This window comes from Bos taurus, chromosome 7 (assembly GCF_002263795.3).
Source record: "Bos taurus isolate L1 Dominette 01449 registration number 42190680 breed Hereford chromosome 7, ARS-UCD2.0, whole genome shotgun sequence".
Lineage (NCBI taxonomy): Eukaryota > Metazoa > Chordata > Mammalia > Artiodactyla > Bovidae > Bos > Bos taurus.
In genome coordinates, this window is record NC_037334.1 from 94370362 (window position 1) to 94398236 (window position 27875).

General features: G+C 39.2%; 1 protein-coding gene across 10 annotated transcripts in view; it reads right to left on the bottom strand.

Moving 5' to 3' along the window:
- MCTP1 (multiple C2 and transmembrane domain containing 1) overlaps positions 1 to 27875 on the bottom strand; it is a 1071916-nt gene that overhangs the window by 849846 nt on the left and 194195 nt on the right. The gene's annotated exons all lie outside the window — the stretch shown is intronic.

Below are 27875 nucleotides of genomic sequence, written 5' to 3' on the forward strand. Positions count from 1 at the left end.
GAATGGATAAAAAATATGTGGGATATACATACCATGGGATATTATTCAGCTGTTAAGAGTGAAATAATGCTATTTGCAGCAACATGGACCTAGATATTACCATACTAACTGAAGCAAAGAAAGAAAAATACTATATTATATCATAAATATCACATATGATATCATACATATCATATCACATATTGCTTATATATGGAATCTAAAAAGATACAAATGAACTTATGTACAAAACAGAAATAAAACCACAGACAAAGAAATAATTTATGGTTACCCAAGAAGGAAGGAGAGGGAGGGATAAATTAGGAATTTGGGATTAACATATACACATTCCTATATATAAAAGAAATAATCAACAGGGACCTAAGCAACTTTTACAGCTTTTAGTTTGCTGTCTGTATTTTAATAGAATGAATTAGCTTTAGCTCTTTTCTCTTATTCTGTGAAATCTCTTCTGAATAATTCAAATACATAAATTATTTATGGTCAATTCTTAGAAAACAATAGAATTAAATATAATATTGCAACGTTAAAGAAAAATTGCTGAAGGAAAATACATTCTTGCTACAGTCTAATCTGTTGCATTGTTCAGATTTTACTTTTAAAGATTTTTATGAAATACAAAACATTTAAACATTTTCTGTATTTTCACATTATTGAATTTTTGCTAATCCCATGAGTCAAGATCAGTACTTCAAGGAAGAATTCTAATGTGAAGGGAAAACAGTGAATGAATAATTGAATTCCAGGCCTAGATCTGTACTGTGCACTCTGTGCATGACATTTGGTAACTCAATCTTTCTGGATCTTTTTATTTTCCTCAATAGGACTCTCGAGACTTCCTTTGACCACCTTACAGCTGTTATGAAGTTCAAATGATATATAGTTTGTGAAAGTACTTTGGAAATTATTAAGCCTTATGCAAACTTAAAATACAGCTTCCCCAGTGGCTCAGTGGTAAAGAATCTGCCTGAAATGCAGGAGACTTGCAGAAGATGTGGGTTCCATCCCTGGGTTAGGAAGATCCTTTGCAGAAAGAAATGGCAACCAGCTCCAGTATTCTTGCCTGGGAAATCCAATGGACAGAGGAGCCTGGCAGACTATAGTCCACAGGGTCACAAAGAGTTGGTCACAACTGAGAGACCGAATGACAACAAACTTGCAACGTTGTTGTTGTTCAGTCGCTCCAGTCATGTCCGGCTTTTTGAGGCCCCATGGACTGCAGCATGCAAGGCTTCTCTGTCCTTCACTATCTTCCAGAGTTTGCTCAAATGCAGGTCCATTGAGTTAGTGATGCCATCCAACCATCTCATCCTCTGCTGTCTCGTCCTCCTGCCTCCATCTTTCCCAGCATCAGGGGCTTTACCAATGAGTTGGCTCTTTGCATCAGGTGGCCAAAGTATAAGAGCTTCAGCATTAGTCCTTCCAATGAATATTCAGGACTCATTTGCTTTAGTTTTGATTGGTTTGATCTCTTTGCTGACCAAGGGACTCTCAAGAGTCTTCTCCAGCGCCACAGTTCTAAAGCATCAATTTTCAGCACTCAGCCTTCTTTATGGTCCAGCTCTCATATCCGTACAAAACTACTGGAAAAACCATAGCTTTGATTATATGGACCTTTGTCAGCAAAGTGATATTCTGCTTTTTAATTATACAAAGCTTTCAATAAAAATAAAAGGAAGTGTGGAGATAAAAGATTTCCATGTAGATAACACTGTGGGAATGTTCCCTTCTCTCCTCATGCCTGTTGTGGTTGCAGAGTTTTCTGCCACTAGGGACAAAGTAGTCCTCTTTTTACATCACACCAGGGATGAGATAAACACTAAAGAGTTTCTCTGACACTCTTTTCTTTCAAAATGTGTAGTTCTTTGACCCCAGTCTGGTCCAGTCAGCTCCCATCCCAGGTCCTGGGGTCCAGCATCACTATTTTCACTGGGACCCAAGAGCTCAGAAACATGTCTTGCCACCATATGCATTTAAGAGCTGAGTTAAGATTATTCTCTGAAAAGTTGCAGATATCTCCATTGAGCCCATTCTCTGTCTGAAGTTTTATTATTGGAACTTTGTCTGCAGCAGATCAAAGTGCAAAATAGAAGTGAGAAAGCGATGTGGAGGGTGGTGATTGTAGTCAAGGGATGGGGTGCGGGAGAGGTAAACATAAGAACACTATTTCTCATCGACTATCTTTTATCACTTGGAATAAGATCCCTCACCCTTTCTTAAAAGGCAAGGGGGAAGGAAATTTAGAGCTTTTTCTATTGTGTGAACCCAAGATACACAGAAATCCTAGTCAAAGGCAACAAATTGAGGATGGTGGAAAAGGAAGTATGTAGCTCAACCCTCAGATCTTTGTTGAGACAGAAAAGAGACGTCAGTTTGGAAATAAGAAGTGCACCTTGCAGGTCACAGTTGGCTATTCTCTGCTTATGCTTAACCAGCTCCTTAGCTCTTCTGTCTCAAGAGCATCAGCCACACTCTTCTCCCATCTCTCACGTCTGTCTCTTTGGAACATCTATTCCAGGTTTCTGAAGCTGGACAGGTGCCTAATCTGCCTGCTACCAAAGGGAAGTAAAGGAGGCAAGGACCTGTCCCGTGCAGCAGGGCAGCTCCGGAATCCTGGGTGACCAGCTTCTGCAGACCTGTGAGACCCTCACCAGCTTACTTTTAATAATCAGTGGGTTAAACAGATCTCTGGGTTTCCAGTTTCTAGGAAGTTGGTCTTTATTCATAAAATTATTTCTGTTGGAAAATGCACCCCAATTGCTAATAAACAGCCTTACAAAGCACAACTAACTGCTAAACTCAGAAAGATGAAAAAAGGAAACACAAACCACAACAGAACCAACTGTCACATCTGCAGGTGTATCAAAGCTTAGCAATAAAGAAAGAACTAATATGACTCTTTTTTCATTTTTGCAACAATTAAAAAGGTAATTGCCCTCTGTTGGTAGTTTATGGGTCTATCGAAAATGACTTTTTTTCTATACAGAATTCCAGATGATATATTTAAAGAAGAATCTACCCTTAACCTATTCTCATTTCTGTACTTTTAATTCCAGGAAAAGGTCACGAAGGACATTGATATCCCAGCAACTCCATTGGGAAATGACAGACCATGCCAGTCATACAAGACGGGTTGATATAAATACAGCCACACTGATTCTCTGACATCTTTCTTTTACCCTTTTATGTCAAATATAGAAAAAGAAAAGACTAAAAAAGTGTGCACTGATGAACCAAAGGGAGAATAACTACTGATGAAACACATAAATAAGGGGAAAAAATCAGACTCATAAGAATTCTTACAAATGGAAGTAGGTAAAAGATTCCCTTGGGTTGATTTTATGCATGGCCTTTCTGATCTCAATGCATTTCCAATGTATTACCATATCAGTCTTCACAAATCCTCTTCAAGGTTGTTTTTAATAACTAATGTTTACTGAGCACTTTCTTTGTGGAAAGCACTGTGCTAGATTCTTGGCATTCACTGTCTTATTTGAACCTCATGACAGCACCAGGAGGCTGTCTTATGGCAATCATTGTTTGACACACAAGGACACTGAATTATACAGAGGCGAACATGATTATTTGTACTAAGTAGCTTCAGTCATGTCCAACTCTTTGAGACTCTATGGACTGTAACCTACCAGCCTCCTCTGTCCATGGGATTTCCAGGCAGAAATACTGGAGTGGGTTGCCATACTCCTCTCCAGGGGACCTTTCCAACCCAGGGATCAAACCTGCATCTCTTGCTTCATCTCTGGCTTCGGCAGGCAGGTTCCTTACAAATAGCGCTATCTGGACATGATTAAGCAGTTGCAGCTAAGGGGCTGTAAGTTGGGCTATAATTGCAGGTGAACTCCAGAGCCTGTGTACTTCCTCACTCTACTCACTTTTTGTTTTCTAATAAAGAACCTGAGGTTCAGAGAGGTTACGTTATTTTCCCAGCTAGTAGTTAAGAACTTCATATGGGAAGGAAAGCAATCAACAGACAAGAGATTGTGATTCAAGAATGACCATTTCCACCAATTTGATCAGTGAGTGGGATCTGGTCACAGTATTTACGAAGTCTTACAATAACTCGTTTTTTTCAGTCTCTGACATATTTATAGTATTGAAACCTTTACTCAAGCAAGATTTTAGATTATTCATGAGTGAACTTTATGTTTTTCATTGAAGAGTACATATGTTGGTGGCAAAAAAGCAGATGCTGGGAAAACCCATCACAGTTAATACCTTGATGTATTGTGACTTATTTGGGTCCATAATCTATCCTGACTTTCAGCTCTTGGTTGGTAGTATATCTTCAAGTTCAGAGCAGTGTGCACTCCAGTTGAAGCTACAAGAAAAGAGCTTCAGAGCTCCCTCTTCATACTAAAATCCAGCTTCCTTTATAAACGAGGAATCAGATAAGCAGCAAGAACAAGACCAAGAGGCTGGTATTTTGAACCCATCCAAGAGTTCCCTCAGCATAAGATGGGTCAGAAAAAACCTGAACAGTCCCCACAGATTTTTCTTGCATTTGCATTATTTAATTTCAGTATCTATAAGTTCTTTTTAAGCCAGAAAAATCTATCCAAATTCAAATAGACATGCACAAATATATTCTAATATGCACTGCAAATGATGGTGATTGTCAGGACAATGTATTTATTATTATTTCTGAGTCTAGGAATTAATCTTTGGGAAAAAATTTTCCTTGCATAATTTTCAAGACAATTTCCCCCCAACATACATAGAGAAATAGGCTTCCCCGGTGGCTCAGTGGTAAAGAATCTGCCTGCCAAGTAGGAGATGTGAGTAGACGTGGGTTCAGTCACAGGATTGGGAAGATCCCCTGGAGAAGGAACTGGCAACCCACTCCAATATTCTTGCCAGGATAATCCCATGGATGGAGGAGCCTGGAAGGTTACAGTCCATGGGGTTGCAAAGACTTGGACATGACTGAGTGACTAGGCACACATGTACGCACACAGAGAAATGGATACCACATTTACAGATGAATAAAGAGGATGTATGTGTGGGTGACCCCGTGGAAGACCACTTCACTAGGACAGCCAAGCATTCAGCCTTCAAACATCAGAGCTCAGGGATCTTCCAATTTCCATTTCCATTTTTATTTCTCTTTCCCTGTACCATCCCTCCTGTGAACTCTTTCTATTACAGCAAACATGTCAGTGGTGCTGATGTGGCTGTTCATTCTTTTAAAGAAGACTAAGCTGCAAGATTCTCACCTCTCCCCCAAAGTAAAAAGATTATACTAGCAGAGAAATAAATTCCAGAAGAAGCCTCACTTTTGAAAATAGGGCACAAGGAAATGTTCATTTAGTCTGTATTTCTTAAGAGACAATAAAAAAGAATTTTTGATGCAGGATGTTCACCACTGACTGCTTCATGATTGATCATAGAATGTTTACCCCTGGAATCCTCTAATGGATAATCCACAAAAGGTTGTTATCTAAGACTAATTATAACAAGGTAAATAACCACACAGCCAACCTACCCCACCAAGCTCCATTTTCCAATGGGAATTAGGCAGACAGAGGTGCTGGGAAGACGGATAGCAATGAAACATCACAACTAATCAAACTGTGTAAACATCAGCTTTAGGACCAAATGTACTTTGAATATGGACGATTCATACAACTCATGCCTTAAGGGCTGATCGTTGGAAATATAGACTCCTAGACAATTCTTTATTATACGCAATTATTTATATGTAATCTACATACTATGAGGTTAACCAAATTATTCACAACAAATGGAATCAATAGTGAACCAAAACTGATGATAGTTTTTATATAAAAATAATTGCAACTCAAATCAAAACTGAAATGAGATATCACCTCACACCAGTCAAAATAGCCTTCATCAAAAAGTCTACAAACAATAAATGCTGGAAAGGGTGTGGAGAAAAGGGAACACTCTTGCACTATTGGTGGGAATGTAAGTTGATACGTCCCCACATGGAAGACGGTATGGAGATTGCTTAAGAAACTAGGAATAAAACCACCATATGACCCAGCAATCCCACTCCTAGGCAAATACCCCAAGGAAACTAAAATTGAAAGAGACATGTGTATCCCATTGTTCACTACAGCACTATTTACAATAGTTAGAACATGGAGACAACCTAGATGTCCACTGACAAATGAATGGATAAAGAAGTTGTAGTACATATACACAATGGAATATTACTCAGCCATAGAAAGGAACACATTTGAGTCAGTTCTAATGAGGTGGATAAACCTATAACCTATTATACAGAGTGAAGTGAGTCAGAAAGAGAAAGATAGATACTGTATTCTAACACATATATACGGAATCCAGAAAAATGGTACTGAAGAATTTATTTACAGGGCAACAATGGAGAAACAGACATAGAGAATAGACTTATAGACAAGGGGAGAGGGGAGGAGAGGATGAGATGTATGGAGGGAGTAACATGGAAACTTACACAACCGTATATAAAATAGATAGCCAACGGGAATTTGCTGTATGGCTCATGAAACTCAAACAGGGACTCTGCATCAACCTAGAGGGGTGGGATGGGGAGGGAGAAGGGAGGGAGGTTCAAGAGGGAGAGAATATGTGTATACCTATGGCTGATTGACATTGAGGTTTGACAGATAACAGCAAAATTCTGTAATTATTCTTCAATAAAAATAAATAAATTAAAAAAAACTGCCACTGACAGACACAATCAACTAAAAATGGCACTGATGCTGCACTGCTAAACAATCCTTAATCCAGGAATCTGAAATTTCTGACATTGTGTGTACACAACAGGAGCTACAAAGTGTTGCCAGCTGTGGTGTGACAACTGGACTTCCTAGGACTCTACTGATAGAGCATCCTTGGAATCTTTACCATGTTACTTTTATTACTAATTTTTAGTCATTGATAAATCACTCAGCGGGTTACTAGTAAATACCCCATATGGAACATAAAACCGAACATCACGTGACCCTAAGAACAAATACAACGACTCGGCATTTTAGACGAGCTCTCAGTCCACGAGGAGAATGTTTGAGGCCTGCCAGGGTCCAGCCCCGGTGGATCCAGGGAGTTCGAAGCGGGGACGGCGTCGGTGAGGATCAGGAAACAATTGCTTCATTAAACGTTAATTAAGGATATAAAGAGTGGTGAAATAAGGATAGCTCAGTGAAGAAATTCAGTGGAGAAAAGAGGCTGAATAATTCAGCCAGAAGGTGAGAGAAAGAACGAAATGGGGAGACCAAGCTTCGGTGAACAAGGCCTGCACTTTATTTTGCAAAGTAGTTTTTATACCTTAAGTTATGCATAGAGGATAATGGGGGAAGGGGTAGAGTCATGCAGTAAGCCAGGCTTTCTTCCTGCAAACTTATCATATGCAAAAGTTTAGGTGATTTGCATCATCTTCTGGCCTGGAGGCCTGTTAACATTTTAAGACCCTTTCTTCAGAAAACTTATTTTCCTCTAAAGGTGATTAGTCAGGCGTCACCCTCCAAAAACATTAGATAAAGTTGCATTCCTATAGGGCAAAGGTGTGGTGGGCTACAAGAAAAAGAATTAACTCAAAGGTCCAAGGTTACAAACATTAAAGCTACTACTTACACCAATTATATTAATCAATACACTGCCAGGGACACAGCAGGTAAGGGATATGGAAACTTAGCAGCAAACATTGGCCCAACAAGTGAAAAACCCTTCACCAATACGATTTCTAATCAATCTTTTAACTGCTCAAAGGAATCTGTATTTAGACAGTTTAGAACATCTCATGCCTCTCACAGTTGGGAGGCTCTGAGCAATCACATGTGGCTGGAAAAACCTATTCAGGCAGGCTAGAGGACTTCCAAAGGAGTTTGTAGGTTGAAACATTTATCAACCAAGAACTTTATTAACTGGAGCTGTAAGCTAACTCCTTTTTCAGAGAGAGGTAGTGGGGGACAGCCCCCCGTAAAGTCAGAGGTGTAGGTGAGAGGCACAAAGCAGAAAGTAGGCAGACTCTGCTTTTGGGGGTAGATGCTCGAGAATTTCCAGGGGGACTCCTGAGGCTTGATCCCGCCTTTGCGTATTCCGAGCCTCTTTCCTCATGACCTTTGCCACGGGCGGAGCTCCTGCTCCCGGCAGAGGCCCACCATGGATTCAGTGAATTCTACTCAGAGAAACTTTGAGTTAGAGACACGTACAAAGGCCCAGAAGAACACTAGTGAGATGTATAAGAATGGAATATGAAACCACCCACAGAAATTTTTTTTTAAAGAATGACTGGACATTTAATAAACCAACAACCATCTCATAAGAAATTTTACAGAGTTAAAAGAGTTGAGCAAAACATTCAATCACTTTGTTAATGGTTGAGATGTTTATGAAGTTGAGTATGACTATCTCAAAAAGGATTTTAATAGCTGCCAATTAAATTGCTGTCCAATAAAGAGTTAACAGTTTTTCAATCCTGATCCAACTCATCCAGCATACATCTATGAGTACTGCGATATTTTTCTGCTCAAAAATTTTTAGTGCTTTTGCATTTCCTGCAAAATAAGAAGATACATAAAATTGGCCAATTCAATTGAAGTTTATATAAGATGGACTTCTTATACCTGAAATATTTAAAAAATTCAAGAACTAGAAAACTTGAACGTAACTATTTAAGAAATATTGTCAATAATTAAAATCTTCCTCTATCTAAAAATAATTTTAGTGTTATACAGATTATACCAGCATGTAAAAAATGATCAACTTTTTGATGTCAATAATGTAATACATGACAAGGCAATTGCAAGAAAGAAAAAACAAAGCCAATTTCACTCACAAACATATATGTAAAAATTCCAAACAACATATTACCAAACTAAATCCAGCAATGTATATTAATGATAAAACATTATGACCAAAATGGGCTTTTTCTATGAATTCAAAAGTGGGGTACTATCAGAAAATAAATATGCATAATTCACCAATTAGCAAATTAAAGAAAAAATTCATATGATCATCTCAGAAGATATAAGAAAAACATTTGATATAATTTAATACCTATTAATTTCAAAAATCCTAGGAAGTCAGCAATGGAAATCTAATATGATAAAATGATAACACATATCATTGTTATTTATGGTAAAACATTAAATCTTTCCCTTTCAGATTGTGAAAGAAACACAGTGCCCACTTCCATCACTTCAGCTCAGTGTTTTTCCAGAAGTCCTGAACACAGCAGTAAAGATGAAAACAAAGCATGAAATAAATGATTTGGAAAGGAAGAAATAAAATTGATATTATTCATAGATTTTTCTCTATAAAAAATTCAAAAGGAACTACAAAAATATATAAAAATTAGTAACTTGCTGAAAACAAATTTTGTATATTTCACTATTAACCTATGAAATATATTCACATATATTTTTAAATATTTTAAATATTCATTATCATAATAAGCTAGACGATCTATTTCTTAACCTCAATTTAAAACATAAATCCTTAAATTAATTCAGTCTTTCAATAAGATCTTTCTTTTTTGATATGGAAAAAAGAAGTAATTATTCTATTCTATTAAATTTATTATCATATTCAAATCAAGTTAAAATGAATAATAAATTCAGAAAGACTAGAAAGCAAACTGAGCCACATATGACTTTAAGTTTCACAAAGACAGAGATAATGTCTTGGGTAGGTTCCTTCTAAAAAATACTCAAAAACAGATTTAATTCACAGCAAGGGTCTAGGTGAGGAGAGGGGAGAGAGAGACTGTTGACAGACAGGGACAATAAACATCTAATTCTAAGGGACAGTAAGCATAGGAATCTGGCCACAGTTACTTTTAGAAAGGAAAATAAAAGAAAACACAGAACCAGGAAGGTCTAATTTAATACGTCAACAGCCTCAGTGGCTGATGTCAGGTGCAGAGGCTCTAGCAGCTCTATGGCTGAGTTTTCTGTGGTGTCTCATACTCTGAGGACATGTAGTGAATGGTAAATACATCAAGTCGTCAACTGCCTGGTGGGTCAGGGTCTTTCTCTTTCATTCACTTCCATTTCCTTTGCTGTTCCCAGCAGCTTTCTTGATGTCAGTTCACATTAGTATGGTTTTCACAACTGGGTAAAAAAATAAAGTTTCTATGCCTAATTACTGTATATTGTCATCCTGCTTATTTAACTTATAAGCAGAGTACATCATGAGAAACTCTGGGCTGGAAGAAGCACAAGCTGGAATCAAGATTGCCGGGAGAAACATCAATAACCTCAGATATGCAGATGACACCACCCTTATGACAGAAAGTGAAGAGGAACTAAAAAGCCTCTTGAGGAAAGTGAAAGAGGAGAGTAAAAAAGTTGGCTTAGAGCTCAACATTCACAAAACTAAGATCATGGCATCTGGTCCCATCACTTCATGGGAAATAGATGGGGAAACAGTGGAAACAGTGTCAGACTTTATTGTTTTGGGCTCCAAAATCACTGCAGATGGTGACTGTAGCCATGAAATTAAAAGATGCTTTCTCTTTAGAAGGAAAGTTATGACCAACCTAGATAGCATATTCAAAAGCAGAGACATTACTTTGCCAACAAAGGTCCGTCTACTCAAGACTATGGTTTTTCCAGTGGTCATCTATGGATGTGAGAGTTGGACTGTGAAGAAAGCTGAGCGCCGAAGAATTGATGCTTTTGAACTGTGGTGTTGGAGAAGACTCTTGAGAGTCCCTTGGACTGCAAGGAGATCCAACCAGTCCATCCTAAAGGAAATCAGTCCTGAATATTCCTTGGAAGGACTGATGCTGAAGCTGAAACTCCAATACTTTGGCCACCTCATGCAAAGAGTTGACTCATTGGAAAAGACCCTGATGCTGGGAAAGACTGGGGGCAGGAGGAGAAGGGGACGACAGAGGATGAGATGGCTGGATGGCATCACCGACTCGATGGACGTGAGTTTGGGTAAACTCTGAGAGTTGGTGATGGACAGGGAGGCCTGGCGTGCTGTGATTCATGGGGTCGTAAAGAGTTGGACACGACTGAGCGACTGAACTGAACTGATGCCTAATTAAACACCGAGCTAACAAACACTGGTAGTCATTTCCATGTTGAAATTTATGATGACTGTATTTAGATGACTTTTCCAATTTTATAATATACGGTCTGCAAATGGAACTGCAAGCATTTTAATATATAACTGCAAACATTATAATATTTGCAAATAAGAACATTATTTAATATCAATAATAACTTTTATAGCCAAAAGTGAATTAGACTTAGGTGTTCATGAGAGACTAGCAGGTAATTTTCCTTTTTTTTTTTCCCCCTCAGAAAGACTGTGAAACAACAGAACAGTCTGTGCTACATACATAATTAAGACAGATGTTCTCAATCTTAATTTTCATAGCTAATTTTGACAGCCAAAGAAATGCACTTGTCTTTTGTATAGTCACCCATTTTCTCTCAAATGTGTCTTATTTTTCTCATCGCCCACTCTGCTCAGAAAGAAAGGGGTGGTGGGATGGAACCTATGAACGCAATAGCGAGAGCTCTGCCATGTTCTTGGTAGGCCGCTGAATAGAAACAGATATAACAGAAACTGACCATAAAAATCATTTAAAAGTCCACATAGCATAAGCATTTTTATAGATTCCTCACTTTTCACTGACTTTGTGAGGTCTTCCATGATGGAAGCCAAGTTGATCACATTAAACAATAAAGGACTGGCTAACAGGGACCTTCCTTTAGTCAACTCAGGCTTGAAGGTATAGACTTATTTTTTTTATAAACAGAATAAAATACAAGGAAATATGCTACATTTTGATGACACAGCCAGGTGCTTTACCTGCTAGGGCAGAATCTGGTGTGCGTGTCTTTGTCTGCATCTGCAAATAGGAAGCCCAAGCAAGAACAGCAAAGGCAGCCTTTCTGCAAGGGTGCTCAGCTTGGCAGCCCCTGCCTCTGGGTTCCTCTCCTTCGGGGCTGCCTCAGACAGAAAAACAGAAGACTAACCCTTCCTGTAAGTGGTCCCAGGAGCCTTAAAACCTCAGACCTCAGACACCACAAAGCCAGGACGGAACTGTCTTCCTGTTCTCTGCGGTGGAGTCTGTCCTTTTTCACACCCACACCCAAGCACACTTTGATCGCATCTAAGCTGTCTTCTCACACATCTGCCAACACCTCAGCCATGAAAGGCCCACTGGGGTCTGTAGTCACAGCCAGCTGCTCTCGTGATATTCTGAATCCCAGCCGTGTGGCTCTCCTGAGAAGAGAACAGGTGCTGGAAAGATGCTGCTGGAGACATGCCAGCTCTCTGCTGCTGTAGCGCCCAGCCCTTGAGGACTCTGGGCAGCAAGGCCTGCTCCAGCCTCCTCTAGGTCCTTTCTCCTCCTACAGGGACTCCAATCCTGCAGTACACATCAGGGAATATCTTTAGGGAGCGCCAAACCTCCCAGTATCCTCAGTAACTCTAGTTCCTTCATTACTACCCTTGGATCCTTGGACATCTAATTCAAATCTAGTCCTTTTCAAGCCCACTCTAGAGGATGACGGTATCTTTCTCTTTGGGCAAATCCACTGTGGTCTGATCCCAGTCTAAGCACTGCTACTGTCCCTTCATACCATCAGGACCTCACCAATTACGTACAGGGTTTTGGCCATGTGTGGAGCTGAGTCATCAAGGGAAGGGTGGCTAAGAGAGAGAAGAAAGGCAGGTCTGGGTTGTGGCTTGGTGAACTCATGCCACAAGAGTCCCATTCCCCAAGGGGTGAATGTAGAAGTAGAATCACAAAGTCTAGGGAAGGACGACAGAGCTCATTCTCGTAGTAACCATGCAAATATGGACTTAATTGGAAGGGAATGACCTGGTGAGATGGTTTGGAGGATGGAGGGACAACAGGTTGACATTCCTCATTGGGAATGTCTTGGCTTCGGGGGAAGTCCTGTGGGGTGCCAGGGGCTCCAGGAAATTATTCTCAAGTAGAGGAGACAGAGAACTATTGGCAAACTGAATGGACAGGAATGCAGGGGAAGAGAGAGGGCAGGGTGCTCATGTGCAGAGAAATATTGAAAAAAGAAGATTTGTGCAGAAATTCACACAGAGAACATGCTCAATGAAGGCTAGTTGAAAAGGTGGTGGGGACAAGCGGGGCCACAGATACCCCTGGGTTTACCTACAACTCTCCAAAGCCAGAACTGATGGTAGCACGTTGCAGCCCACCAACAAGGACCAAACCACCAAGGAGAGCGTGGTTTGATAGGAGATATCTCCTCACTGATGAGGAGATAGAGTAGACCTGAATCTCCTGGGCAGGTTTTGTAATGAATACTGTGCTGGGTACCTTACCTAGTTTTCGCTAAACCTAAACTTAAAAATCACACCAATCAGGATGCCCACATAAGAAAGTCTACAAACAATAAATGCTGGAGAGGGTGTGGAGAAAAAAGGGAAACCTCCTCCACTGTTGGTGGTAATGTACATTGGTACATTGCAAAATGGAGAACAGTATGGGGTATGTAAGTTCCTTAAAAAACTAAAAATAGAACTACAATATGATCCATACCTGGGCATATATCCAGAGAAAACCATGGTTCAAAAGGATACATGCATTCCAATGTTCATTGCAGCACTGTTTACAATAGCCAAGACCCAGAAGCAACCTAAATGTTCACTGACACATGAACGGATAAAGAAGGTGTGGCACATATATATAATGGAATATCACTCAGCCACTAAAAAGAATGAAATAATGCCATTTGCAACAACATGGTTGGATCTGGGGACTATCATACCAAATGAAGTAAGTCAGGCAAATATCACATGCTATTACTTTTATGTAGAATCTAAAGAACATTATACAAATGAAATTATTTATAAAATGGAAACAGACTCACAGACTGAGAAAAACTGATGGCCACTAGGGGAAAAAGGTGGAAGGCATAAATTTGGAGTTTGGGGTTAACAATATATACCCTTTTATATTTAAAATAGATAACCAACAAAGACCTACTTTTTAGCCCTGGGAACTCGGCTCAATATTCTGCAACAACCTAAATGGGAAAAGAATGTGAACAAGAATAGATATATGTATACATATAACTGAGTCACTTTGCTGTGCATCTGAAACTAACACAACACTGTAAGTCAACTGTACTCCAATATAAAATGAAAATTTTAAAAAGATCATGGGAAACCGAAATTAAATCTGCACATCTCTTGACTCAGTGTAAAAGTCATTTTCTCAGAGTCAACTTCCCCGAGCCCATAATCTAAATTAACTTCCATTACATTCTATCATTGTCTGCTTTATCTAATGTCACTCAGTACTGCTGATAATTCGATACTCATGAGAGTGATTAAAACCTCTTGTTGGCATACACTGTGTTCATTTTTATCTGCTAAATGTGTCCCCGCAGTATCTGGCACAAAGGCTCTCAAAAAACAATTTCCCCCTCTTGAATGAATGGAGAGGAATGCACTGAAATAACCAGTGAACTGCACGTGACAATTGAGGCCCCTCTCAGGTTGAAAGTTTCACTTTATGGGATTGTGGTCACTGAAGAGGTCAATGGCCTAAAAATCAGAATGACATCTATAATCACATAACTGAGGCCGTCTTAAATAAAACACTTCCTAGATTTTTACTGAAATCTGGCAGTCCTATGAAAGGTGAACTTTATATTTTGCTTCTCTGCTGAACTTCTGAGAAAACAGGATGGGTAGAAGAAATATGTACTTGTGAAAGTTCATGTATTTGTACTCTCTCCTGGTATTTTTATACAGAAAACTGCTAGAGACATTTTAATAGGTTCATGAGAAAAACAAGTCTTTCTTTAGAGTAAAAAAGTTTAACGGGTATATGGGTTTCTTAATGATTGGATTTCTCAGGACTCTAATATGAGACTGACTTCCCTGGTGGCTCAGACGGTAAAGCGTCTGTCTACAATGTGGGAGACCTGGGTTTGATCTCTGGGTTGGGAAGTTCCCTGGAGAAGGAAATGGCAAGCCACTCCAGTACTCTTGCCTGGATCCCATGGACGGAGGAGTCTGGTGTCCATGGGGTTGCAAAGAGTCGTACACGACTGAGCGACTTCACTTTCACTTAATATGAGACTATTCGTTACAGTTCCCCTTCCCCTCTCCCTCTCTCTGTGTGTATGTGTGTGTATGTGTGTGTGTGTGTGTGTGTGTGTGTGTGTGTGTGTTGTGTTGTCTTTGGGGGTCAGCTGGCATATTGATGCTAAGCACATTCTGGCTTTGGCTCTGGAGGCACCATTGGTCCCATTCTCCTCACCCCATCTAGAAACAGGTGGACTAGTTCCTCTTCTCTTCCAGTAAAATCAGTACGAAGAAGCATCCCGTCAGTCCTGCAATACAGGACTATCCTCCTAACCCTAGTTTCATTAAATCCTGAACAAAACAAGTTCCATAAGGCTGAGAAAATATAAACAGGAGCTTGTAAACAAGATTCCAATCAATCACTCTCCTGCCAGATTCACCCTGCATAGTACAGGCTTTTTTCAATTTTTGCCTGAGACGGTCTCACTTGAATTGATTGCTTCACAGATGGCTAGACTGGTGAGTATGCTTGAATTATGATAATGTGAAAAGCCTTGGGCATTGTGGGAATACCAGCAGCACTAGGGGGCTCACCTTACACTCCATATCTGACCTACACTGCTGCTGCTGCTGCTAAGTCCCTTCAGTCGTGTCTGACTCTGTGTGACCCCACAGACAGCAGCCCACCAGTCTCCCCTTTCCCTGGGATTCTCCAGGCAAGAACACTGGAGTGGGTTGCCATTTCCTTCTCCAATGCATGAGAGTGAAAAGTGAAAGTGAAGTCGCTCAGTCATGTCAGACTCTTAGCGACCCCATGGACTGCAGCCTACCAGGCTCCTCTGTCCATGGGATTTTCCAGGCAACAGTACTGGAGTGGGGTGCCATTGCCTTCTCCTGACCTACAGTAGCTTGTTCCAAATAAGGTATTTTCATTCTCATTTTTGGAGGAGGACACTCAAACCCAGAGATGTCAGTGTTCTCAAAGTCACCTACCACATGGGGAGGACTAGATTTGAACCCAGGTCTTTCAGCTCCAAGCCTGTCTGCTTTCCACCTGTTTCCAGGGGATGTATTAGGAAGCCTCTCTCAAGCCTGGTGCCAGCTGCCCTTTCTGCTCCTTGTTATAGTTCATCATAATACCCTCAGGTCACATCACAGCTCACCGGCCCAGCTATCCTATACAGCTGAGCTTCTCAGGAAGTCCACCACGCCCCACACCAGGCAGCCTCTTAATTCTCTCTTATCCTTGGACAGAGGAGGAGTCAAGCCCACACAGTGGCACTTGCCGAAGGTATTCTTTGACCAAGAGGCAACAGACTCTCAGTTTCCTCCCTGCCTTCGTTTTCTCTTCATCCAGCCTCCTGGTTCAACTGCTCTCCGCTGCTGAGACTTGGTTGCCAAGCTTAACAGCTCAGCAGCGAAAGAATTCAAGGAGTGGACTTGGGTTGGCCTGCCTCGTCAGCCACACCCCTTTCCACCTCAGACTCCAAAGACACTTTTAAAACAACAACAACAGTTTCCTGAACTCTTATGTTGAGTGGTGCCTCTACACCTATGCTCTTATCCATCTGGAAAACACCAATACACCCTGCTCAATGTAGCCTAAAGGGGCATTTCTGTGAAATTTTCTCCATCTCCCACTTCAGTGGTTTATTACTCTCTGCCCTGAGCCTCTGTCCTTTCATCATCAGACCCGCTCAGAGAAACAGCACCTTGGGTATTATTGAACGAAGTTAAAAATTTCAAAGTCAAAATTATTCTTACGTTCCATCTTGAGCTCATGTTATGAGAGGCTGTCATCCAATTCCTTCACTTCATGGCAAATAGATGGGGAAAAAGTGGAAACAGTGACAGATTTTATTTTCCTGGGCTCTGAAATCACTGCAGATAGTGACTGCAGCCATAAAATTGGAAGAAACTTGTTCCCTGGAAGAAAAATTATGACAAATCTAGACAGCATATTAAAAAGCAGAGAAACTACTTGCTGACAAAGGTCTGTATAGTCAAAGCTATGGCTTTTTCAATAATCATGTACAGATGTGAGAACTGGACCACAAAGAAGGCTGAGCACCAAACTGTGGTGCTAGAGCAGACTCTTGAGAGTCCCTCGGACAGAAAGGAGATCAAACCAGTCAATCCCAAGGGAAATCAACCCTGAGTATTCATTGGAAGGACTGATGCCACTTCATACAAAGAACCGACTCATTGGAAAAGACCTTAATGCTGGGAAAGATTGAAGGCAGGAGGAGAAGGGGATGACAGAGGATGAGATGGTTGGATGGTACCACCAACTCAATGGACATGAGTTTGAGCAAGCTCTGGGAGTTGGTGATGGACAGGCGAGCCTGGTGTGCTGCAGTCCATGGGGTTGCAAAGAGTCAGACAAGACTTAGCAACTGACAAACAAAAACAGGGACAGAGACCCCTGAGGGAACAGTAAATTGACATTTCCAAGACCACCCTTTCCAGGACATACAGTCAGTGAGAAAAATGTCTATTTTGTGTTTCCCAAGTGTGTTTCATAATGTTAATAGGTCATATTTTGAAAATGGATTTATTTGGGAAATATTGGGTTAAGGAATATTAAACAACCACCATCCCCAATTTTCAAGCTTTTGATGCCTTTTTTTTTTTTTTGCCTCCAGTGTGAATATTCAGAGGCGGAAAACAATCTGCCGTTTTCCCAAAGTTACTTGATTACGGAATGCTGATTTCATAGAACTAGCGTTTTGAAGAATACGCTGGAAAAAGTCGCTTCCTCACTCACCACTGCAGCTGCAAATAAGAATCCCAATCAAGCACAGACTTTGCTGGTTCATATCTAAAAGAAAGAGAGTGGACCAGATTATCTGGTGCCGCCTTTACCTGGGCCATCTCCTAAGAGAATCTTCCACCTGGAGAGGTACAGCACCCTGTGCCTTGACCGCCTCTGCCTGGGTGTGGCCGCCCAGCTTCTGCAGGAGCCACGCAGAGAGGCAATGGGGCTGGGAACTTGCAGCTCATCATTATTTTGATGACAAAAGAACAGTTATTAGTACGGAGCATTGTTCAATAATTGTTCCCATTTATTTGGTTGAATGATTTGAAGTGATGTGTATGTTGTTTCCTAATACAATAATTCCCGTTTATGGAGTTTTCTGTCAGTTTGATGTAGGAGTTTGTGTTGAGGTTCTGGAAAGTTGGAGGGGGTGGAAAATCTAACCAGTTTTAGATCTGTAAGAGTGGTTAAATGTGGGCCCACTTCTGTAATTACAAGTGCATCTTCATGGCCAAGTGCATAGAACAAAAGTAAGCGTACAGGTGTTAGGAAAAGTTTCTGTGGAGAAACTGGGTTAAAAAAAATATGCCCTTCCAAAAATATGGTAAAAAATGTGTGTGGCTGAAAGGAAATTGGGGCAAACTTAAGTTGATTTATGCCATGCACAATTAAAATTTTAGTACGAAGTGAAAGGGCTTCCCTTGTAGCTCAGTTGGTAAAGAATCCACCTGCAATGCAGGAGACCTGGTTTGATTCCTGGGTCAGGAAGATCCACTGGAAAAGGGATAGGCTACCCACTCCAGTATTCTTGGGCTTCCCTTTGTGGCTCAGCTGGTAAAGAACCTGCCTGCAATGCGGGAGACCTGGGTTTGATCCCTGGGTTGGGGAAGATCCCCTGGAGAAGGGAAAGACTACCCACTTCAGTATTCTGGCCTGGAGAATTTCATGGACTGTATAGTCCATGGAGTTGCAAAGAGTCAGACGTGACTGAGCGATTTAAAGATGAAGTGAAAATCCCATGCAGCATTTGAATACTAAGTTCAGAAAATGATGCTCTCAGTGACTAAGAGAGTAAAAAAGACTGCATTGTTGCATGTGAGAACCCCAGGTTCAGCTTGACTCTGTTGTGAGTTGGGTGTATATAATCTCGGAAAAGTCATTTAATTTACTCGTGCCAGAATATTCCTCACTTGAAAATATAAGGAGTTGAGCTAGTCTATCTTAAGGCACCTTCTAATTCCAGAAGCTGTCAATATGAATTACATGCTGCTCAGGTAAAGGAAGAAACCAGAAATTTTACCGCTGGCACACTATGTTGAACTTATTTGACTTATTAAATAAAATAATATTGTATTTTTTAGATAAAACTGCTATTTAGCTTTTCATTAACTTTGACCTTAATTTTTGTTTAAAAAAAAACCTTCAATTAAAATTGTAAAATGCAATAGCAGTCTTTCATGAAAACATACAAAAAATAACAGACATGATGAGGAAGATCTCAGAGTACAATTAGATATATATTTTAATGTAGCAAATAATAGTTTTAAGACATTGTACATGTACATGTGAAAGTCACTCAGTTGAGTCCTACTCTGTGATGGAATTCTCCAGGCCAGAATATTGAGTGGGTAGCCTTTCCCTTCTCCTGGGGATCTTCCCAACCCAGGGATGGAACCCAGATCTCCCACATTGCAGGCAGATTCTTTACCAGCTGAACCACAAGGGAAGCCCTTTAAGACATTAGTTGATTTCTTAAAAAGTCATATTCGTGTCTGTTATATAAAAATCACCCATATGGGACCTCTACTCTCTGCATCACCATGTAGGACCCATGAACAAAACTATTTTTTCTAAAACATTTGCTTCTCTCGTCTCAAATTTCCATATATTTTTTACCCTATTTAGTTTCACTTGTTCAAATATTTTTACAGGAAAATTTTCTATTTTTTACTCCCTTGGAAAGGTTGAAACAATAACCACCTTAATACTGTCTCTTGAAAGTCATATGACCTAAGAAGTCATATTCCCTGTTGATATTAGTGACTTCCTGGTAGTAATCTGGATATCTTTGGAACTGCAATATCCTTCTCAAAAACTCTTGAATGTCAATATTCTGTGCTATCTGTCAATGATTTAAAACAGATAATAAGGCTAGAGTCTTCTTATGTCTGGTGTATTAATGATTCCTTATAGCTATTAACAATTTAGAGTACACATTTACCATGAGATAGTCACTAATTAATTCATCATTCATTAATTATCTATCTAACTGATTAACCTCATTGTGTGTGTGTGTGTGTGTGTGTGTGTGTGTGTGTGTTGTCTCTCTATCAATAGCATAAACATTTCTCAAACTCCAGGCATGGGCTTAGCAAAAGCTTTCGAGACAGTGTGGCCAGATAAACTTGGAAGTAATTGTTTCAGAATTGATTTAAATATTCATAGCAACCACTGAATTGATAAGAAAAAAAACAAGTCAAGAGTTCTGTCTTAAAAAATGTTCTTAGTCTTTGGAAAATGTGAGCGAGGCTACAAGGTGAATCCTTCATTGGAAGAATGTTGAAACCGAGGGCCAGACTCTGTGATGTAAAAGGCAGTCCACTGTTGAGCAGGGTAACCCTTGCCACTGATTGCTGACACGGAACATACTATTTGTAAGCAAGATGGTTCTTGAGAAAACAGTGAGCCACAGGACTCAAATGAAATTCAAATAATACCAGACACCTGGACACAAAAAATTAGAACATCTTTGAATAGTGAACATGTGCTATGGTGTTTAGGACCAGGGAAAAGAATATTTATCCAATAATTTCTTGCTGATTGGGATTTTTTTCTTTTTTTTTTTTTAATGTTTTGTTTTTAATGACTGCTTTGGGTCAAGGATAAATGTGTAATTTTTGCAATAGAGTTGCTCCCATTGTCTAAAACTTGTATATATTTTATTTTTGAACAGATGCTTTTACAGGAATGTTTTCTCTGTGTTTTCCCCACTGGAAAACTTGAAACAAGAATGACCTTAATACCTTTTCTCAAACTCTGCAGCATTTCCTAACCCAAGCCCTTAGTCACCATTCTCATTTTGGAAACAATCCTTTAAAATTGACTGATTATGCCAAACAAACCTTGGTTACCAGACCTCTTATTTGAGCTCTCTAATGAAATTTTGTGGAAAAACCAAGTTTCAGTTCTAAGACTGAAAGAAGTCTATATTTTAAATTTATTTTAAAAAATACCTTTCTTTCCTTTGAAATGCTGCTTTAATTGTTTCTTCTGAATTTTTTATTGCCTTCCACAATAAATTTTAAAATAGTCAAATTCTGACAATTCCCATTAATTTGGCTGTTCACATTTATTTTGACCTTTTAATTTTATTATTTCTCTCTATGCACATGTATAACACTTGTCAATTATGTATGTATATATCTGTATCAATTTAGCTTTTGAATTAAGGAAGTAAACCAACTATGGTTCCATAGTGTAATTAAAGAATCTCTAACATGATGCAGTGGGAAAAGCTTGTGGCAAGAAATGATTTCTAGATATGTCAGTTTTATATTGAAAACCATCAGATGATGAAGTATGAGATGAACTGAACTAAATGCTTTTACATTTAACATTTCATTCCCTTGCGCTCACAAGTTCAGTAATAGGCTGATCCCAATTCAGTCTAGGTACATGAGTCATGACTTGGAGAAGATCTGGATGTGCCCGTTCATTCCCATTGTCTATCCATTCATCCATCCATCCAGCTGGCCAGCCAACTTGCTAGGCATCCTTCCTGAAGGTTCATAGTGTGCTAAGCACTGTGCGAGCACTGAGGGTACAAAGCATCCTGAAGCAAGTTCTTGTCTTTGAGACTTAAGGAAACACGAGGGTTTGAACATTACCCAAGAGAATGTAAAGTGATAGAGCCATTACGGAAGACAGTATGGAGAGTCCTTTACAAACTAGGAATAAAACTACCATACAACCCAGAAATCCCACTACTAGGCATGTACCCTGAGGAAACCAAAATTGAAAAAGACACAGGTACCCTAATGTTCACTGCAGCACTATTTGCAATAGCTAGGACACGGAAGCAACCTGGATGCCCATCGACAGATGAAGGGATAAAGAAGCTGCGGTACATACAGACAATGGACTATTACTCAGCCATAAAATGGAACACATATGAGTCATTTCTCATGAGGTGGATGAACTAGAACCTATGGTACAGATGAAGAAAGTCAGAAAGAGAAACACAAATACCATATATTAAAGCATATATATGGAATCTAGAAATATGGTACTGACGAACCTATTTGCAGGGAAGCAATAGAGACACAGACAGAGAACAGTCTTATGGACACGGGGTTGGGGGAGGAAAGGGTGGGATGGACTCAGAGAGTAGCATGGAAACATATACACTACCATATGTAAAACAGATGCCAGTGGGAATTTGCTGCATGACTCAGGCAACCCAAACCAGGGCTCTGTTGCAACCTAGATGGGTGGGAAGGGCCCGGAGGGGCCACCTGTGTACCTATGACTGATTCACAGTGATGTACGGCAGAAACCAATGCAATATTGTAAAGTAATTATCCTTCAATTAAAAATAAAATTTTTAAAAAAGAAAATTACCCAAGAATTTCAAGCATAACTTGTGGAATCTTTGGAGAAGGCAGATCAAAATGGATGTAGTCACATAACGGACCTAAAATCCTTCTACTATTCACTCAATATGCTCCTTCCCACAAATGGCTTTTATCAGGAATTCTTAGAGTTGACAAAGAAAAGGGGACATGACATTAATTCTCCCTCAAAACACACAAATTTCCAGGAGCTTTCCTAGGACTGCTGACAATGTGTGCCTTGAAAGTTGTTTCTCTCTCAAAAATATGAAATCTTTTCACAGCACCCAAGACTAGATTCCCTAGAAGGACTGGTTATGTCTGTTCATTTCCAATGCATTTTGCATTATTACTAGCCTCATTCGCTATGAATTCCCAAATAACTTCAGTTTATTTCTGATTCATAAAGGCCTGGGTTTCACCACAAGTGAGAATGCTGGAGTCATCAAAATAATTAAATGTAGTAACATTTAAAAGATTTGTTTTCCTTTCTGTAGTACTTTATAGCAGTCACTTCATATTACTGGGATCAAGCTAATCTAACTGGAGGCAGCATAGAACATAAAGAATCTTGGCTCTGAAGCCTGACTACCTAGGTTCAACTCTGATCATTATAATACCATTTGGGTGATTGTTGGGATAAGTCACCTAATTTATATTTCAGTTTCTTCACCTGTGAAAGGGAACAATAATAATAGTGCCCAAATCCCATAAGGTACTTTTAAGAAATAAATTAAGACAATTCATTAAAATATATTATAGAGACTGACTTACTTGTTAGCCATTATTGCTATTTTCGTCTTAGAAACACTTGTGGAGAGCAGAATTTGAAATTTGTTTTGTTACATTTGGGTATGCAGTAAATTGCCATGAAGGAATATTACTAATCCATCCCACTAGTGAAATGACTCAAGTAAAGGGAGACAAAGTGACTAATTTGAGTACCTCAATGAATTAAGATGGAATTAAAACCCAATAAACCATCTCTGAAGCTTTTCTACTTGGGTATCTCTTAAGGGGATATTCATTACCAACCTTGGCACAAACAGTCTTCCCTGGTAGCGCAGCTGGTAAAGAATCCACCTGCAATGCAGGAGACCCAGGTTCAATTCCTGGGTCAAGAAGATCCCCTGGAGAATGGATAGACTGCCCACTCTAGTAATCATGGGTTTCCCTGATAGCTCAGATGGTAAAGAATCTGCCTGCAATGTGGGAGACCTGGATTTGATCCCTGGGTTGGAAAGAACCCCTGAAAGAGGACATGGAAACCCACTCTAGAATTCTTACCTGGAGAATCCCCAAGGACAGAGGAGCCTGGCAATCTCCATTGGGTCACAAAGAATCAGACATGACCGAGCAACTAAGCCCAGCACTTGGTACTTAACGACACTGGTACCTCTATGGACTCTGTGATTGACCTGGAAGTGCTTCACCCACCTGGATGTTCATAGGGTGAGTAACCAGTATTTACAAAGTCCCTATAGGGTGTGTGGGACTGTCATCTAGCATGGACATGTGTTGTCAACTTTGTAGATAAGAAAACAAAATCAAAAGAAGACATGGGCTTCCTTGTCAGTTCCAAAACCACAGGAGGTATCAAGGGTACAAAAAAATACTGCTTCTCCCACTACCCACCCTACAGCCCAGAGCTCTGTCCCTCAGATCACACACAATCTCACCACACTAATGTTTAGTGAAGTTTTTAAACTATTCATTTCATCAGTTCAGTTCAGTTGCTCAGTCGTGTCCGACTCTTTGTGACCCCATGGATTGCAACACGCCAGGCCTCCCTGTCCATCATCAACTCCTGGAGTTCACTCAAACTCATGTCCATTGAGTTGGTGATGCCATGCAACCATCTCATCCTCTGTTGTCCCCTTCTCCTCCTGCCTTCAATCTTTCCCAGCATCAAGGTCTTTTCAAATCAGTTTTCCTTTATCTCCTATCAGTTATAGATTTATGCAGTTCTTGCAATCAAGGTACACTTGAATTTTATTACAAAGCAGAGCTAGGATCTGTTCGCAAGATTGCATGATGTTAAATTCCACTTATTTATTGAAGGTATAAATTAGAACACAGGAAATGAAGATTATAGTATATACTTTTCACGAGAGGCACATTTTTTATTAAAGGAAATGGTTACCCTATTTTGAATTCTTAGGAATTAGATATAAACCTTATTAATACCACCAACACAAGAAACCTTTTAATTAACCTGTCTTCTAATTTTAGTGTTAAGAGGCTTTAAAAATTTTTTTATTTATGAATCTAATTTGTTCATTAGCATCATAGGATATATGTCATTAACTTTTATAATTATGAAAAGTCATTGTTCTCCCATCTCATCTCTCTGAAAATTAGTGTTCCATAAATGTAAAAGAGCCAGATCAATTCTAACAGAAATGAATGGAAGTTAATTGTTCTTTTTAATTTTCCTAATCTCTTTTTAAGGGTAACCTTTGGAAGAATCTCTTTTTTACTAGCCACTTTCAACAAGCATCAGAACAATCTACCATACTATCTGCAGTTTTAAAAGCTACAAAATCAAGCCCCCATTCATTTCACATGTTTACTTTTATGATTCAACTCTCCAGAGAAGAGCCTGGACACTTCTACTGTAGCAATCGCTAAGAGATCGCAAGAGTCAGATGCTGTAGTTTGATTTTCACTCCACAAATTTGTGCTCCGTTAAACTAGAGCCAACGAGAATTCTCAGCCCACAAAACTTGTAGACAGGGCAATATGTCTTCTGTGAAACACTCTGCAAGGATATAGTTTCCTATAAGGATGTGCACCAATGCTGCAAATAGTATTTATCTTTATAAAAACCCAGAAACACTCTTAACAGCAGGAAACAGCTAATCTTGTGATCAATTTCTAGCTAACTGAGGAGATAAAAAGATCCAGGTTTAGGCACTAGTTGAGTGAAGTTAGGCACTTTCCTTAAGCATTCTGGACCTAATTCCCTTCTTTCTGAAGTAAGAAGATAAACACATCTAAGTTCACCTCCAAATATCTATGTAACTCTGTATATCTTATTCGGTGATAGTGATATTTACAAGTTCTGTCGAGTTCACAAGTGCCTTCTCACAAAGTCTCATGTGATTTTCAGAAGTAGATGTGACCCTCATAACAGATTTTCAGAAGTAGGCAGGACAGCGATCACTATTTATTTTTCCCAGTGAATGTGCTGCTTTTGCTATCCAGTAGGATTCACTAGAGACTCTAAGATGTAAAGCATAACCCAGAAAGATTTAGTTTTCAGGAGTCAGAAAAAGTACTCTATAAAATAATTTCTTCCTACTCTGTAGTTTCTCACCCTGAACCCTTCAGACAAAGCTTTACTTATAAAGAAAAATATTTAAAATTTTATGTTATGTGCTTCTGCTAATGTAGCCCCTAACTGGGTGTTGATTTTAGATTAAAGACAAGATGTAATTGCCACTTGGTAAGTATCTTTTTCTTTAGCTATTTGAAATTTTCCAACGGCACTGAGGCTTAGGTAAAATTAGGTTTTTATTTTTATTTTTGGAGCTTACCTTTGCATACTATTTTTATATAAGCTAGAAATTCACAAGTAAAATAGTTTACAAAATAAGAGAAAAAGGAGACCCTCATTTCTGAAAATAAATGGTCTGAATCCAGAGTGGAATTCTGAGTATCTCTGATATCTTGTCAGTGCTTTTCCTTCAAGAAGACACAAAAACAATTCCACAGAAACATATATAAAACATTATAGTTAAAATTATACAACAGATGTGATACTACCTCTTTGCAATAATTCTGTAAGGTATATAAATTTGTCCCAACCATGCTCCCAATTATTCTTTGTCTCAAAGGTCAAGGAATTTCCTAAATAATTGAAATCTAAAAGACTTGTTTTTGCCATTAAATCTAACCTCTTTCTGACCTCGCTCCCCACCAGAACCATTATGAGAGGTGAGAAAGAGAGACGGGACCCTGTTTGGTCTGTTCGCTTTCCTCCTCTCTCTCTACCCATTACCCACACTCATCTTGGATGTGCAAAGGAGCAGGAAAACAGCCAAAGGATGAGGGCAACAGAGAGGAAGGAGGAGAAGCAATCTAATCAGGTAATTACCAGTTGGCTGTACAGTGTCATTAAAATTAAGTCTACATTTGTAACAGAGCATATTATCAAAACTTGAGTTTTACAGCATTTCATCAGCCTGAGTTTTCATTCACAATAACAGTTTGGATGGGCATTATAATCCAGATTTAAGAATCAGAAACAGTGTCAATTGTAATAAGATATGCTTTTGTCTTGATGTAGATTATTACACTCTATCGCTTTATTGACATTTCCTAATTCACATATAGCATAAGGAAACAATCTCAAGGAGAATGCTTAACAGAACAGCTCCACCCTTGTCCAGGCATAAAAGCAGAGTTTTCTATATATCAAACATCAGGTTGCTCTATTTATAACCTCTTGTGTTCTCACATTTTGGGATATGTGCCTTTTCACTATGCAAGGTCTCCAAAGCTCACAGAGTGCTAAGTCATTTTCTTTGAAGTTTTCCTTTTCTAATTCAGAATACTGCCTTTAAATATTTGGAAGCTAAACTAATTTTAATTTCCTCTTCACAGAAGAGGAAAATTTCATGCCTTCACTTCAGCCTTTGCAAAACATGAGTTATTAAATGTATATATCTAATGGAAAATAACCTCCAAGTTGTAGTTAGAGTCTAGCAATTTTGTAGTGGGCATAATTTTGAATAGAAATGAAATAATCTCTAAGCATGACAGTGGGTCAATTAAGAAGAAAAAGTATTCTAATGCCAACTGTCACTAAAGATAGAAAATCCCTTCATCAACATCTCACAAATTCACAGCTGTAGCTCTCACAATCAAATTAACCTTTTCTACTTCAGAAGAATTCAAATGCCTTAAATATGACTATCCAGAGTGATATGATACCAGATACACCTTAGCTCTGATTTGATACCATTTCTTTAATCAATAAAAAACCAAGACAACATTCCTGTTTTCCATTCCCACCTTCCTCAGCAATCTTCAAGAATTTCAAAAGCAAGCCTCTTGTCCACTTCTCTAATCCACAGATTTCTCCATCCATACAATATATATATATGAGTGTCTCCAACTACAGCTCAGCAGACAGACTTCTGATAATAAACTCATATACAATTTGAAACAACTGGATGAGAAGTTTAAAAATAATGGCCTTTCACTTAAATAAAAAGTCAAAGCAAGAGACACTACTTTTCAACTTTCTAAAAATCACTAAGACCACTTTTTTTGTAATGGAGAAATACAGTTATTGAGCTATCATTATTTTGAATAAAATCCAAATATAATCATAGGAATTTTATGCATTTACATTTTACCTTTAACCAAGATGACAGGGTAGCAAGAAGAAAAACAATGATTCTGGTACTACTTAATCCTTAAAAACAATACAAAGCTACTACAATGTTTTCACATCTCAGGCACTATATTGATCATTAAAAACTATCATGCAAGCA